Below are 18,145 nucleotides of genomic sequence, written 5' to 3' on the forward strand. Positions count from 1 at the left end.
TTTTAAACATAAATATGAATAAAAACAGACAGGAATATTATTCCAGATTAAATAAACTTAAAAAAAATAAACTTTAAATATTTTGCTCTTCATAAAAATATATCCTGTCAAAATTATGCAAGTTAGAAATATGAACATGCTGCCAAAAACCCCAGAAAAAATAAATGAAAGCATATACAAGGTTCGAGCCGCATGTAGACAGAGCTGGGGCATTGCTTCAGGAGTGGAACTAATAAACTGTGCGGGCCATTCAGTCTCGTACTTTCCCTTGAGTGTCCCATTACACTGCAGCTCCATCTGAATCTGCACAGGTGCAGTTCAGCAAAGTCCGCTGACTTGGTTCAACATTACTTGGCAACAGGGAAAGTGAGGCAAGTTGCACTGGTGCATTTGTGACAGCTTCACTTGAAATGCCTTCACCGCATCACACATGCCATGTCCATGAACTGACAGATTTCTTGCTGAGCTCAAAAACTCTATTGATAACTTTTATCCCAACTCAGCCAACAGAAATTGACAGTGATTTAAACTTTTAGCTCAGATAAAATTTACGGTTTATGCTACGGTGATCATTACATGCTCGATTTTTAGGACTTTACCACACAGCGTTTCCTGGTGTATGATGCAGTGATATGCTGTTAACTCACCGGTACAGTTCTCCTCCTCCATCTTTACTCGCATCCTGCTGACTAGTCCGCTTTGTTCACCGCACAACACCGCGCCCATCCAACAAGTTTGTCCCAGGGCAGTTTCATATCGGTTACACTTTGACATACGCTTTAAAAATGTATTTTCCTGTCGTTGTCCCGCATCGATTTAATGTTCAATATTTCCTCTCCACGGATGAAGATGGCCAGCTGTGCAATGTCCATCATGTCTGTACTTTCATCCACAGCAAGAGAGTATGCAATAAAGTTTTTGCTTTTTTCACACAACTGTGTTCTTAAATCAGTGGCCATCTCACAAACCCGATCAGCAATCGATTTTCCTCAGGCTCACATTTGCCAAAAATCTGCTTTGTTTGGACACAAGACGCCGCACACCTTCATCATGCAGCTCTTCAGAGTCGTAAATGGCCGGGCTGATTTGGCTATCTCTCTGCTACAATAAAACTTGCTTTCACAACAGCTTCACTTTGTCATTATGCTCTGGTGAAAAAGTCTGCTGAAATGTCAGATTCTTCTTTAGACTTCTACTTTCTGTAGTTTCTGCTCTGCATTTAGGTTTTTCAGCTTATCCTGACATTTTGTCTCGTAGTGCCATCTTAAATTAAATTCCTTAATTACAGCCACATTAGCTCCACTAATAAGACACACGGGTTTACCAGCAATGTCTGTAAACACATATTCAGTCACCCACTGGCGCTGAAAGGCTCTGCTTTCAGAATCAACTTTTTTCTCCACCATTGTGCACGGTTAGCTTCGCAATAACAGAAGTTTGACTTGATTGACACGGAATCTTCCCAGTTAGCCTAGCTGCTCAGCAAGGAGGCTGCAGCGCTGCATTATGGGATCTGTAGTTTGTATATTATTAGCTCCATATCGCCGGGCCATGCATAACAATAATAGTACATCTATATAAAATGATCTCGCGTCCGGATATAAATGTACGCTGGTCGGATGTGGCCTCAAGGGCCTTGACTTTGACACATGTGCTGTACACAATAGAATAGAATAAAAAAAAAATACGATATACAATCGAATAAAATAGAATAAAATAGAAAAACAAATGCTATCTACAATTTAGTATAATACAACGATGCCAGAAAACAGTATTGCACTTAGTGTTATTGCTATTGCTATTTCATGTATACACTCAGCTTGATGTCCTGGATCGAAACAGCTTGATGTCATATATGCACAGAGCTTGATGTCATGTATGCAAACTGCTTGATGTCATATAATGCATACAGTATGATGTCATATAAGGGATGTCAAGCAGTCATTATGATGTCATATATGTCATGTATAATACATGATGTCATATAGCATGATGTCATATAAGGCATACAGCTTGATGTCATATAAGGGATACAGTATGATGTCATATATGGGACAGCAGCATTGATGATATATAGGCTTGATGTCATATATACAGTATGATGTCATATGGGATACAGCTTGATGTCATATAAGGCATGATGTCAGCTTGATGTCATATAAGGCATATGATGTCAGCTTGATGTCATATATGGGATGCAGCTTGATGTCATATAAGGTATACAGTATGATGTCATATAAGGCATGATGTCATATAAGGCATACTTGATGTCATATATACAGGATGTCATATAAGGCATACTTGATGTCATATAAGGCATACAGTGATGATGTCATATACAGCTTGATGATGTCATATAAGGCATACAGCTTGATGTCATATGCATACATGTCATATTGATGCATACAGCTTGATGACATGTCATATAAGGCATACAGCTTGATGTCATATATGGCATGCAGCTTGATGTCATATAAGGCATACAGTATGATGTCATATAAGGCATACAGCTTGATGTCATGTATGACATACAGCTTGATGTCATATAAGGCATACAGCTTGATGTCATGTATGACATACAGCTTGATGTCATATAAGGTATACAGTATGATGTCATATATGGGATATAGCTTCATGTCCTGGATCGAAACACCTTGATGTCATACAAGGCATATAGATTGGTGTCATGTATGCAAACAGTTTACGCCTTATAAGGCATACAGCTTAATGTCAAGTAAGGCAAACAAAATACGTGAAACAGCGAGGCCGTTAAAAGGTGAACTGCATTATAGCGAGGAAACACTGTGATTATTTATGTAGGTCTTTTTTTACATTTAAAGTTGCAGGCTAACAATACCAGACTCGCCTCACCTCTCTACCGCCTCACTTTTTTCTCTGTCTTTCTTACGTAAGTGTTTTCTATCTGACTTTCACACAGACATGCATTGAAGATCACCTTGTGGTTGGTGCCTTCTTCGTGTACAGACTGAATAATACCACCTTCTAATTAGTTTGCGGCCTGCTTTGTCTCCTATTGGTGTTCTTCTACGAGTAATCAGTGCTTGATGGCTTACTAACCTTTACTTTTTTCACAACATTAATAACAAACGCACACAAAAAAAACAACAAGTGTTGGGATGTATAAGGTTTGTACACATTACTGTTAACTAGAACACGGTTACAGACTGACCTCTCCCATTATTGTTTAGAATGATATCTTATCTAAAAAAAAAACTTGATTGGACCACAGTTTTAATGCTCATGCTACATGTTTATTGAGACTGTCTAATGTCTGCGACGGTATCTTCTCCCACGTCTGCGGACACCAGAGGCCTTGTGGGGTCTCCTGCGCCTGCGAATGGTCGAGAAGACCTCGCATGTTTGGCGCTTTATACCCGCGCCGTGGCATTGTCCAAAACGGCGGTACCTGCTCCATGTCACGGGTTCTATTTATGGACTCACCTGGCAACTTTAGTGATGTCTCTTCTGATGTTGTCACTATTGGTGTGACCTCATGACTCATTCATGCCATCTGGACTGTGGTGTAATTATGAGGTCACAGGGGACGGAATTTATTCACAAAGTTGATAGTGAGTTTGGGTCATAACTCAAAGACACAATGATGCAGTCAAATCATTTGAATTAAATATCTCTAAATTACAACATTTAGAGCAGGGGTGTCAAACTCAATTGCACAGGGGCCAAAACTCAAGGCACACTTTAGGTCGCTGGGCCAAACAAGATAAATATTTATTGAACACACTAAAACAATGTTTTTAAACATAAATATGAATAAAAACAGACAGGAATATTATTCCAGATTAAATAAACTTAAAAAAATAAACTTTAAATATTTTGCTCTTCATAAAAATATATCCTGTCAAATTATATGTGTTAGAAATATGAACATGCTGCCAAAACCCCAGAAAAATAAATGAAAGCATATACAAGGTTCGAGCCGCATGTAGACAGAGCTGGGGCATTGCTTCAGGAGTGGAACTAATAAACTGTGCGGGCTATTCAGTCTCGTACTTTCCCTTGAGTGTCCCATTACACTGCAGCTCCATCTGAATCTGCACAGGTGCAGTTCAGCAAAGTCCGCTGACTTGGTTCAACATTACTTGGCAACAGGGAAAGTGAGGCAAGTTGCACTGGTGCATTTGTGACAGCTTCACTTGAAATGCCTTCACCGCATCACACATGCCATGTCCATGAACTGACAGATTTCCTTGCTGAGCTCAAAACTCTATTGATAACTTTTATCCCAACTCAGCCAACAGAAATTGACAGTGATTTAAACTTTTAGCTCAGATAAAATTTACGGTTTATGCTACGGTGATCATTACATGCTCGATTTTTAGGACTTTACCACACAGCGCTTCCTGGTGTATGATGCAGTGATATGCTGTTAACTCACCGTACAGTTCTCCTCCTCCATCTTTACCGCATCCTGCTGACTAGTCCGCTTTGTTCACCGCACAACACCGGCGCGCCCATCCAACAAGTTTGTCCCAGGGCAGTTTCATATCGGTTACACTTTGACATACGTTTTAAAAATGTCTTTTTCCTGTCGTTGTCCCGCATCGATTTAATTAATGTTCAATATTTCCTCTCCACGGATGAAGATGGCCAGCTGTGCAATGTCCATCATGTCTGTACTTTCATCCACAGCAAGAGAGTATGCAATAAAGTTTTTGCTTTTTTCACACAACTGTGTTCTTAAATCAGTGGCCATCTCACAAACCCGATCAGCAATCGTATTCTCAGGCTCACATTTGCCAAAATCTGCGTTTTGTTTGGACACAAGACGCCGCACACCTTCATCATGCAGCTCTTCAGAGTCGTAAATGGCCGGGCTGATTTGGCTATCTCCTCTGCTACAATAAAACTTGCTTTCACAACAGCTTCACTTTGTCATTATGCTCTGGTGAAAAAGTCTGCTGAAATGTCAGATTCTTCTTTAGACTTCTACTTTCTGTAGTTTCTGCTCTGCATTTAGGTTTTTCAGCTTATCCTGACATTTTGTCTCGTAGTGCCGCTCTTAAATTAAATTCCTTAATTACAGCCACATTAGCTCCACTAATAAGACACACGGGTTTACCAGCAATGTCTGTAAACATATATTCAGTCACCCACTGGCGCTGAAAGGCTCTGCTTTCAGAATCAACTTTTCTCCACCATTGTGCACGGCTAGCTTCGCAATAACAGAAGTTTGACTTGATTGACACGGAATCTTCCCAGTTAGCCTAGCGCTCAGCAAGGAGGCTGCAGCGCTGCATTATGGGATCTGTAGTTTGTATATTATTAGCGCCTCATATCGCCGGGCCATGCATAACAATAATAGTACATCTATATAAAATGATCTCGCGCCCGGATATAAATGTACGCTGGTCGGATGTGGCTCATGGGCCTTGACTTTGACACATGTGCTGTACACAATAGAATAGAATAAAAAAATACGATATACAATCGAATAAAATAGAATAAAATAGAAAACAAATGCTATCTACAATTTAGTATAATACAACGATGCCAGAAAACAGTATTGCACTTAGTGTTATTGCTATTGCTATTTCATGTATACACTCAGCTTGATGTCCTGGATCGAAACAGCTTGATGTCATATATGCACAGAGCTTGATGTCATGTATGCAAACTGCTTGATGTCATATAAGGCATACAGTATGATGTCATATAAGGCATGGCATACATGTCATATAAGGCATACAGCTTGATGTCATATATGTATGATGTCATACATACATACAGTATGATGCATGTCTTGATGTCATAGGGATACAGCTTGATGTCATATAAGGGATACAGTTGATGACAGCATACAGTATGATGTCATAAGGCATACATGCAGCTTGATGTCATATAAGGTATACAGCTTGATGTCATATATGGGATACAGCTTGATGTCATATAAGGCATACAGTATGATGTCATATATGGGATACAGCTTGATGATATGATGTCATATATGGCATACATATGATGTCATATAAGGCATACAGCTTGATGTCATATATGATGCAGCATGATGTCATGATGTTGATGTCATATAAGGTATACAGTATGATGTCATATAAGGCATACAGCTTGATGTCATATCATGCATGATGTCATATATGGATACAGCTTGATGTCATATAAGGCATACAGCTTGATGTCATATATGGGATACAGCTTGATGTCATATATACAGCTTGATGCATACAGCTTGATGTCATATAAGGCATACAGTATGATGTCATATAAGGCATACAGCATACAGCTTGATGTCATATATGCATACACATACAGCTTGATGTCATATATGGCATACAGCTTGATGTCATATAGGCATACAGCTTGTCATGTCATAGGCATACAGCTTGATGTCATATATGGGATACAGCTTGATGTCATATAAGGATACAGCTTGATGTCATATAAGGGATACAGCTTGATGTCATATATGGGATACAGCTTGATGTCATATAAGGCATACAGCTTGATGTCATATAAGGCATACAGCTTGATACAGGCATGATGTCATATAAGGATGTCACAGTATGATGTCATATAAGGCATACAGCTTGATGTCATATATGGGATACAGTATGATGTCATATAATGATGTCATACAGCTTAGGCATACATGTCATATATGGCATACAGCTTGATGTCATATCAGCTTATGATATGTCATATAAGGCATACAGTGATGTCAGTATGATGTCATATAAGGCATACAGTATGATGTCATATAAGGCATACACATATAAGGCATACAGCTTGATCATACAGCTTGATGTCATATAGGCATACAGCTTGATGTCATACAGCTTGATGTCATATAAGGCATACAGCTTGATGTCATATAAGACATACAGCTTGATGTCATATAAGGCATACAGCTTGATGTCATATAAGGTCATACAGCTTGATGTCATATATGGCATACAGCTTGATGTCAGCTTGATGATCATATAAGGCATATAGCATGATGTCATATAAGGCATACAGCTTATGTCACATGACATTGATGTCATATAAGGTATACATGCATACAGTATGATGTCATATATGGCATACAGCTTGATGTCATATATGGGATATGATGTCATATAAGGCATACAGCTTGATGTCATACAGCATATGTCATATATATACAGTATGATGTCATATAAGGTCATACAGCTTGATGTCATATATACAGGATACAGCTTGATGTCATATAAGGCATACAGCTTGATGTCATATATGCAGCTTGATGATACAGTATGATGTCATATAAGGCATACAGCATGTCATGTCATATGAGCATGCAGCTTGATGTCATATAAGGCATACAGCTTGATGTCATATATGCAGTATGATGGCATACAGCTTGATGTCATATATACAGCTTGGTAAGGCATACAGCTTGATGTCATATATGGGATACAGTATGATGTCATATAAGGTATACAGTATGATGTCATATATACAGCTTGATGTCATATATGATGTCATATATACAGCTGATGATGTCATATAAGGGATGCAGCTTGATGTCATAAGTCATACAGTATGATGTCATATACAGATGCAGCTTGATGTCATATAAGGCATACAATGTCATGTATGACATACAGCATGATGTCATATACAGCTTGATGCATATATACAGCTTGATGTCATATGATGGGATACAGCTTGATGTCATATATGTCATATATGGCATACAGCTTGATGTCATATAAGGGATACAGCTTGATGTCATATATGGGATGCAGCTTGATGTCATATAAGGCATACAGCTTGATGTCATATAAGGATACAGCTTGATGTCATGTAAGGACATATATATAGCATGATGTGTTATAAGGCATACAGCTTGATGTCATATATGTCAGCTTGATGTCATATAAGACATACAGCTTGATGTCATATGGGATACAGTGGGATGATGTCATATAAGGCATACAGCTTATGTCATGTCATACAGCTTGATGTCATATCATGATGTCATATAAGGCATACAGCTTGATGTCATATATGGGATGCAGCTGGGATGATGTCATATAGGCATATATGTCAGGATGCAGCTTGATGTCATATAAGGGATACAGCTTGATGTCATATAAGGCTTGATGTACAGCTTGATGTCATATATACAGGATGATGCAGCTTGATGTCATGTAAGGCATACAGTATGATGTCATATATGTCATATAAGGCATACAGTATGATGTCATATAAGGCATACAGCTTATACATGTCATGTATGACATACAGCTTGATGTCATATAAGGCATACAGCTTGATGTCATGTATGACATACAGCTTGATGTCATATAAGGTATACAGTATGATGTCATATATGGGATATAGCTTCATGTCCTGGATCGAAACACCTTGATGTCATACAAGGCATATAGATTGGTGTCATGTATGCAAACAGTTTGGCCTTATAAGGCATACAGCTTAATGTCAAGTAAGGCAAACAAAATACGTGAAACAGCGAGGCCGCAAAAGGTGAACTGCATTATAGCGAGGAAACACTGTGATTATTTATGTAGGTCTTTTTTACATTTAAAGTTGCAGGCTAACAATACCAGACTCGCCTCACCCTCTACCGCCTCACTTTTTTTCTCTGTCTTTCTTACGTAAGTGTTTTCTATCTGACTTTCACACAGACATGCATTGAAGATCACCTTGTGGTTGGTGCCTTCTTCGTGTACAGACTGAATAATACCACCTTCTAATTAGTTTGCGGCCTGCTTTGTCTCCTATTGGTGTTCTTTCACGAGTAATCAGTGCTTGATGGCTTACTAACCTTTTTACTTTTTTCACAACATTAATAACAAACGCACACACAAAAAAAACAACAAGTGTTGGGATGTATAAGGTTTGTACACATTACTGTTAACTAGAACACGGTTACAGACTGACCTCTCCCATTATTGTTTAGAATGATATCTTATCTAAAAAAAAACTTGATTGGACCACAGTTTTAATGCTCATGCTACATGTTTATTGAGACTGTCTAATGTCTGCGACGGTATCTTCTCCCACGCCTGCGGACACCAGAGGCCTTGTGGGGTCTCCCGCGCTCTGCGAAGCGGTCGAGAAGACCTCGCATGTTTATGCGCTATACCCGCGCCGTGGCATTGTCCAAAACGGCGGTACCTGCTCCATGTCACGGGTTCTATTTATGGACTCACCTGGCAACTTTAGTGATGTCTCTTCTGATGTTGTCACTATTGGTGTGACCTCATGACTCATTCATGCCATCTGGACTGTGGTGTAATTATGAGGTCACAGGGGACGGAATTTATTCACAAAGTTGATAGTGAGTTTGGGTCATAACTCAAAGACACAATGATGCAGTCAAATCATTTGAATTAAATATCTCTAAATTACAACATTTAGAGCAGGGGTGTCAAACTCAATTGCACAGGGGCCAAAACTCAAGGCACACTTTAGGTCGCGGGCCAAACAAGATAAATATTTATTGAACACACTAAAACAATGTTTTTTAAACATAAATATGAATAAAACAGACAGGAATATTATTCCAGATTAAATAAACTTAAAAAAATAAACTTTAAATATTTTGCTCTTCATAAAAATATATCCTGTCAAAATTATGCAAGTTAGAAATATGAACATGCTGCCAAAACCCCAGAAAAATAAATGAAAGCATATACAAGGTTCGAGCCGCATGTAGACAGAGCTGGGGCATTGCTTCAGGAGTGGAACTAATAAACTGTGCGGGCTATTCAGTCTCGTACTTTCCCTTGAGTGTCCCATTACACTGCAGCTCCATCTGAATCTGCACAGGTGCAGTTCAGCAAAGTCCGCTGACTTGGTTCAACATTACTTGGCAACAGGGAAAGTGAAGCAAGTTGCACTGGTGCATTTGTGACAGCTTCACTTGAAATGCCTTCACCGCATCACACATGCCATGTCCATGAACTGACAGATTTCCTTGCTGAGCTCAAAAACTCTATTGATAACTTTTATCCCAACTCAGCCAACAGAAATTGACAGTGATTTAAACTTTAGCTCAGATAAAATTTACGGTTTATGCTACGGTGATCATTACATGCTCGATTTTTAGGACTTTACCACACAGCGCTTCCTGGTGTATGATGCAGTGATATGCTGTTAACTCACCGTACAGTTCTCCTCCTCCATCTTTACCGCATCCTGCTGACTAGTCCGCTTTGTTCACCGCACAACACCGCGCCCATCCAACAAGTTTGTCCCAGGGCAGTTTCATATCGGTTACACTTTGACATACGTTTTAAAAATGTCTTTTCCTGTCGTTGTCCCGCATCGATTTAATGTTCAATATTTCCTCTCCACGGATGAAGATGGCCAGCTGTGCAATGTCCATCATGTCTGTACTTTCATCCACAGCAAGAGAGTATGCAATAAAGTTTTTGCTTCTTTCACACAACTGTGTTCTTAAATCAGTGGCCATCTCACAAACCCGATCAGCAATCGTATTCCTCAGGCTCACATTTGCCAAAATCTGCTTTGTTTGGACACAAGACGCCGCACACCTTCATCATGCAGCTCTTCAGAGTCGTAAATGGCCGGGCTGATTTGGCTATCTCCTCTGCTACAATAAAACTTGCTTTCACAACAGCTTCACTTTGTCATTATGCTCTGGTGAAAAAGTCTGCTGAAATGTCAGATTCTTCTTTAGACTTCTACTTTCTGTAGTTTCTGCTCTGCATTTAGGTTTTTCAGCTTATCCTGACGTTTTGTCTCGTAGTGCCGCTCTTAAATTAAATTCCTTAATTACAGCCACATTAGCTCCACTAATAAGACACACGGGTTTACCAGCAATGTCTGTAAACATATATTCAGTCACCCACTGGCGCTGAAAGGCTCTGCTTTCAGAATCAACTTTTTTCTCCACCATTGTGCACGGTTAGCTTCGCAATAACAGAAGTTTGACTTGATTGACACGGAATCTTCCCAGTTAGCCTAGCGCTCAGCAAGGAGGCTGCAGCGCTGCATTATGGGATCTGTAGTTTGTATATTATTAGCGCCTCATATCGCCGGGCCATGCATAACAATAATAGTACATCTATATAAAATGATCTCGCGCCCGGATATAAATGTACGCTGGTCGGATGTGGCCCAAGGGCCTTGACTTTGACACATGTGCTGTACACAATAGAATAGAATAAAAAAAAATACGATATACAATCGAATAAAATAGAATAAAATAGAAAACAAATGCTATCTACAATTTAGTATAATACAACGATGCCAGAAAACAGTATTGCACTTAGTGTTATTGCTATTGCTATTTCATGTATACACTCAGCTTGATGTCCTGGATCGAAACAGCTTGATGTCATATATGCACAGAGCTTGATGTCATGTATGCAAACTGCTTGATGTCTTATAAGGCATACAGTATGATGTCATATATGGGATGCAGCTTGATGTCATATAAGGCATACAGCTTGATGTCATATATGGGATGCAGCTTGATGTCATATAAGGCATGTCAGTATGATGTCATATAAGGCATACAGTATGATGTCATATAAGGCATACAGCTTAATGTCATGTATGACATACAGCATGATGTCTTATAAGGCATACAGCTTGATGTCATATATGGGATGCAGCTTGATGTCATATAAGGCATACAGTATGATGTCATATAAGGCATACAGTATGATGTCATATAAGGCATACAGCTTGATGTCATGTATGACATACAGCATGATGTCTTATAAGGCATACAGCTTGATGTCATATATGGGATACAGTATGATGTCATATAAGGCATACAGCTTGATGTCATATAAGGTATACAGTATGATGTCATATATGGGATACAGCTTGATGTCATATAAGGCATACAGCTTGATGTCATATAAGGTATACAGTATGATGTCATATATGGGATAAAGCTTGATGTCATATAAGGCATACAGCTTGATGTCATATAAGGGATGCAGCTTGATGTCATATAAGGCATACAGTATGATGTCATATAAGGCATACAGCTTATCGTCATGTATGACATACAGCATGATGTCATATAAGGCATACAGCTTAATGTCATGTATGACATACAGCATGATGTCTTATAAGGCATACAGCTTGATGTCATATATGGGATACAGTATGATGTCATATAAGGCATACAGTATGATGTCATATATGGGATACAGCTTGATGTCATATAAGGCATACAGCTTAATGTCATGTATGACATACAGCATGATGTCTTATAAGGCATACAGCTTGATGTCATATATGGGATACAGTATGATGTCATATAAGGCATACAGCTTGATGTCATGTATGACATACAGCATGATGTCATATAAGGCATACAGCTTGATGTCATATATGGGATGCAGCTTGATGTCATATAAGGTATACAGTATGATGTCATATATGGGATACAGCTTGATGTCATATAAGGCATACAGCTTGATGTCATATATGGGATGCAGCTTGATGTCATATAAGGCATACAGTATGATGTCATATAAGGCATACAGTATGATGTCATATATGGGATGCAGCTTGATGTCATATAAGGCATACAGCTTATGATGTCATATAAGGCATACAGCTTGATGTCATATATGGGATGCAGCTTGATGTCATATAAGGCATACAGCTTGATGTCATATATGGGATACAGCTTGATGTCATATATGGGATGCAGCTTGATGTCATATAAGGCATACAGTATGATGTCATATATGGGATACAGCTTGATGTCATATAAGGCATACAGTATGATGTCATATATGGGATACAGCTTGATGTCATATAAGGTATACAGTATGATGTCATATATGGGATACAGCTTGATGTCATATATGGGATGCAGCTTGATGTCATATAAGGCATACAGTATGATGTAATATAAGGCATACAGGCATACAGTATGATGTCATATAAGGCATACAGCTTAATGTCATGTATGACATACATACTTATGATGTCTTGATATAAGGCATACAGCTTGATGTCATATATGGGATACAGCTTGATGTCATATAAGGTATACAGTATGATGTCATATATGGGATACAGCTTGATGTCATATAAGGCATACAGCTTGATGTCATATAAGGTATACAGTATGATGTCATATATGGGATAAAGCTTGATGTCATATAAGGCATACAGCTTGATGTCATATATGGGATGCAGCTTGATGTCATATAAGGCATACAGTATGATGTCATATAAGGCATACAGCTTAATGTCATGTATGACATACAGCATGATGTCTTATAAGGCATACAGCTTGATGTCATGTATGACATACAGCATGATGTCTTATAAGGCATACAGCTTGATGTCATATATGGGATACAGTATGATGTCTTATAAGGCATACAGCTTAATGTCATGTATGACATACAGCATGATGTCATATAAGGCATACAGCTTGATGTCATATATGGGATGCAGCTTGATGTCATATAAGGCATACAGTATGATGTCATATATGGGATACAGCTTGATGTCATATAAGGCATACAGCTTAATGTCATGTATGACATACAGCATGATGTCTTATAAGGCATACAGCTTGATGTCATATATGGGATACAGTATGATGTCATATAAGGCATACAGCTTAATGTCATGTATGACATACAGCATGATGTCATATAAGGCATACAGCTTGATGTCATATATGGGATGCAGCTTGATGTCATATAAGGTATACAGTATGATGTCATATATGGGATACAGCTTGATGTCATATAAGGCATACAGCTTGATGTCATATATGGGATGCAGCTTGATGTCATGTAAGGCATACAGTATGATGTCATATAAGGCATACAGTATGATGTCATATAAGGCATACAGCTTAATGTCATGTATGACATACAGCTTGATGTCATATAAGGCATACAGCTTGATGTCATGTATGACATACAGCTTCATGTCATATAAGGTATACAGTATGATGTCATATATGGGATATAGCTTCATGTCCTGGATCGAAACACCTTGATGTCATACAAGGCATATAGATTGGTGTCATGTATGCAAACAGTTTGGCGTCTTATAAGGCATACAGCTTAATGTCAAGTAAGGCAAACAAAATACGTGAAACAGCGAGGCCGCAAAAGGTGAACTGCATTATAGCGAGGAAACACTGTGATTATTTATGTAGGTCTTTTTTTACATTTAAAGTTGCAGGCTAACAATACCAGACTCGTCTCACCTCTCTACTCGCCTCACTTTTTTCTCTGTCTTTCTTACGTAAGTGTTTTCTATCTGACTTTCACACAGACATGCATTGAAGATCACCTTGTGGTTGGTGCCTTCTCTTCGGTGTACAGACTGAATAATACCACCTTCTAATTAGTTTGCGGCCTGCTTTGTCTCCTATTGGTGTTCTTCTACGAGTAATCAGTGCTTGATGGCTTACTAACCTTTACTTTTTTCACAACATTAATAACAAACGCACACAAAAAAAACAACAAGTGTTGGGATGTATAAGGTTTGTACACATTACTGTTAACTAGAACACGGTTACAGACTGACCTCTCCCATTATTGTTTAGAATGATATCTTATCTAAAAAAAACTTGATTGGACCACAGTTTTAATGCTCATGCTACATGTTTATTGAGACTGTCTAATGTCTGCGACGGTATCTTCTCCCACGCCTGCGGACACCAGAGGCCTTGTGGGGTCTCCCGCGCCTGCGAAGCGGTCGAGAAGACCTCGCATGTTTGGCGCCTATACCCGCGCCGTGGCATTGTCCAAAACGGCGGTACCTGCTCCATGTCACGGGTTCTATTTATGGACTCACCTGGCAACTTTAGTGATGTCTCTTCTGATGTTGTCACTATTGGTGTGACCTCATGACTCATTCATGCCATCTGGACTGTGGTGTAATTATGAGGTCACAGGGGGACGTGAATTTATTCACAAAGTTGATAGTGAGTTTGGGTCATAACTCAAAGACACAATGATGCAGTCAAATCATTTGAATTAAATATCTCTAAATTACAACATTTAGAGCAGGGTGTCAAACTCAATTGCACAGGGGCCAAAACTCAAGGCACACTTTAGGTCGCGGGCCAAACAAGATAAATATTTATTGAACACACTAAAACAATGTTTTTTAAACATAAATATGAATAAAACAGACAGGAATATTATTCCAGATTAAATAAACTTAAAAAATAAACTTTAAATATTTTGCTCTTCATAAAAATATATCCTGTCAAAATTATGTGTTAGAAATATGAACATGCTGCCAAAAACCCCAGAAAAATAAATGAAAGCATATACAAGGTTCGAGCCGCATGTAGACAGAGCTGGGGCATTGCTTCAGGAGTGGAACTAATAAACTGTGCGGGCCATTCAGTCTCGTACTTTCCCTTGAGTGTCCCATTACACTGCAGCTCCATCTGAATCTGCACAGGTGCAGTTCAGCAAAGTCCGCTGACTTGGTTCAACATTACTTGGCAACAGGGAAAGTGAAGCAAGTTGCACTGGTGCATTTGTGACAGCTTCACTTGAAATGCCTTCACCGCATCACACATGCCATGTCCATGAACTGACAGATTTCTTGCTGAGCTCAAAAACTCTATTGATAACTTTTATCCCAACTCAGCCAACAGAAATTGACAGTGATTTAAACTTTAGCTCAGATAAAATTTACGGTTTATGCTACGGTGATCATTACATGCTCGATTTTTAGGACTTTACCACACAGCGCTTCCTGGTGTATGATGCAGTGATATGCTGTTAACTCACCGTACAGTTCTCCTCCTCCATCTTTACCGCATCCTGCTGACTAGTCCGCTTTGTTCACCGCACAACACCGGGCGCCCATCCAACAAGTTTGTCCCAGGGCAGTTTCATATCGGTTACACTTTGACATACGCTTTAAAAATGTCTTTTCCTGTCGTTGTCCCGCATCGATTTAATGTTCAATATTTCTCTCCACGGATGAAGATGGCCAGCTGTGCAATGTCCATCATGTCTGTACTTTCATCCACAGCAAGAGAGTATGCAATAAAGTTTTTGCTTTTTTCACACAACTGTGTTCTTAAATCAGTGGCCATCTCACAAACCCGATCAGCAATCGTATTCTCAGGCTCACATTTGCCAAAATCTGCGCTTTTGTTTGGACACAAGACGTCGCACACCTTCATCATGCAGCTCTTCAGAGTCGTAAATGGCCGGGCTGATTTGGCTATCTCCTCTGCTACAATAAAACTTGCTTTCACAACAGCTTCACTTTGTCATTATGCTCTGGTGAAAAAAGTCTGCTGAAATGTCAGATTCTTCTTTAGACTTCTACTTTCTGTAGTTTCTGCTCTGCATTTAGGTTTTTCAGCTTATCCTGACGTTTTGTCTCGTAGTGCCGTCTTAAATTAAATTCCTTAATTACAGCCACATTAGCTCCACTAATAAGACACACGGGTTTACCAGCAATGTCTGTAAACATATATTCAGTCACCCACTGGCGCTGAAAGGCTCTGCTTTCAGAATCAACTTTTTCTCCACCATTGTGCACGGTTAGCTTCGCAATAACAGAAGTTTGACTTGATTGACACGGGAATCTTCCCAGTTAGCCTAGCGTTCAGCAAGGAGGCTGCAGCGCTGCATTATGGGATCTGTAGTTTGTATATTATTAGCGCCTCATATCGCCGGGCCATGCATAACAATAATAGTACATCTATATAAAATGATCTCGCGGCCCGGATATAAATGTACGCCGGGCCGGATGTGGCCCGCGGGCCTTGACTTTGACACATGTGCTGTACACAATAGAATAGAATAAAATAAAATACGATATACAATCGAATAAAATAGAATAAAATAGAAAACAAATGCTATCTACAATTTAGTATAATACAACGATGCCAGAAAACAGTATTGCACTTAGTGTTATTGCTATTGCTATTTCATGTATACACTCAGCTTGATGTCCTGGATCGAAACAGCTTGATGTCATATATGCACAGAGCTTGATGTCATGTATGCAAACTGCTTGATGTCTTATAAGGCATACAGTATGATGTCATATATGGGATGCAGCTTGATGTCATATAAGGCATACAGCTTGATGTCATATATGGGATGCAGCTTGATGTCATATAAGGCATACAGTATGATGTCATATAAGTCATACAGTATGATGTCATATAAGGCATGCAGCTTAATGTCATGTATGACATACAGCTTGATGTCATATAAGGCATACAGCTTGATGTCATATATGGGATGCAGCTTGATGTCATATAAGGCATACAGTATGATGTAATATAAGGCATACAGTATGATGTCATATAAGGCATACAGCTTAATGTCATGTATGACATACAGCATGATGTCTTATAAGGCATACAGCTTGATGTCATATATGGGATACAGTATGATGTCATATAAGGCATACAGCTTGATGTCATATAAGGTATACAGTATGATGTCATATATGGGATACAGCTTGATGTCATATAAGGCATACAGCTTGATGTCATATAAGGTATACAGTATGATGTCATATATAGGATAAAGCTTGATGTCATATAAGGCATACAGCTTGATGTCATATATGGGATGCAGCTTGATGTCATATAAGGCATACAGTATGATGTCATATAAGGCATACAGCTTAATGTCATGTATGACATACAGCATGATGTCTTATAAGGCATACAGCTTATCGTCATGTATGACATACAGCATGATGTCTTATAAGGCATACAGCTTGATGTCATATATGGGATACAGTATGATGTCTTATAAGGCATACAGTATGATGTCATATATGGGATACAGCTTGATGTCATATAAGGCATACAGCTTAATGTCATGTATGACATACAGCATGATGTCTTATAAGGCATACAGCTTGATGTCATATATGGGATACAGTATGATGTCATATAAGGCATACAGCTTAATGTCATGTATGACATACAGCATGATGTCATATAAGGCATACAGCTTGATGTCATATATGGGATGCAGCTTGATGTCATATAAGGTATACAGTATGATGTCATATATGGGATACAGCTTGATGTCATATAAGGCATACAGCTTGATGTCATATATGGGATGCAGCTTGATGTCATGTAAGGCATACAGTATGATGTCATATAAGGCATACAGTATGATGTCATATA

General features: G+C 38.9%; 1 protein-coding gene across 1 annotated transcript in view; it reads right to left on the bottom strand.

Moving 5' to 3' along the window:
* The window catches only part of si:ch73-12o23.1 (lysosomal alpha-glucosidase), a 76,391-nt gene that overhangs the window by 52,488 nt on the left and 5,758 nt on the right, over nt 1-18,145 (bottom strand). The gene's annotated exons all lie outside the window — the stretch shown is intronic.

This window comes from Oreochromis aureus, linkage group 6 (genome assembly GCF_013358895.1).
Source record: "Oreochromis aureus strain Israel breed Guangdong linkage group 6, ZZ_aureus, whole genome shotgun sequence".
In the NCBI taxonomy this organism is placed as follows: Eukaryota; Metazoa; Chordata; class Actinopteri; order Cichliformes; family Cichlidae; genus Oreochromis; species Oreochromis aureus.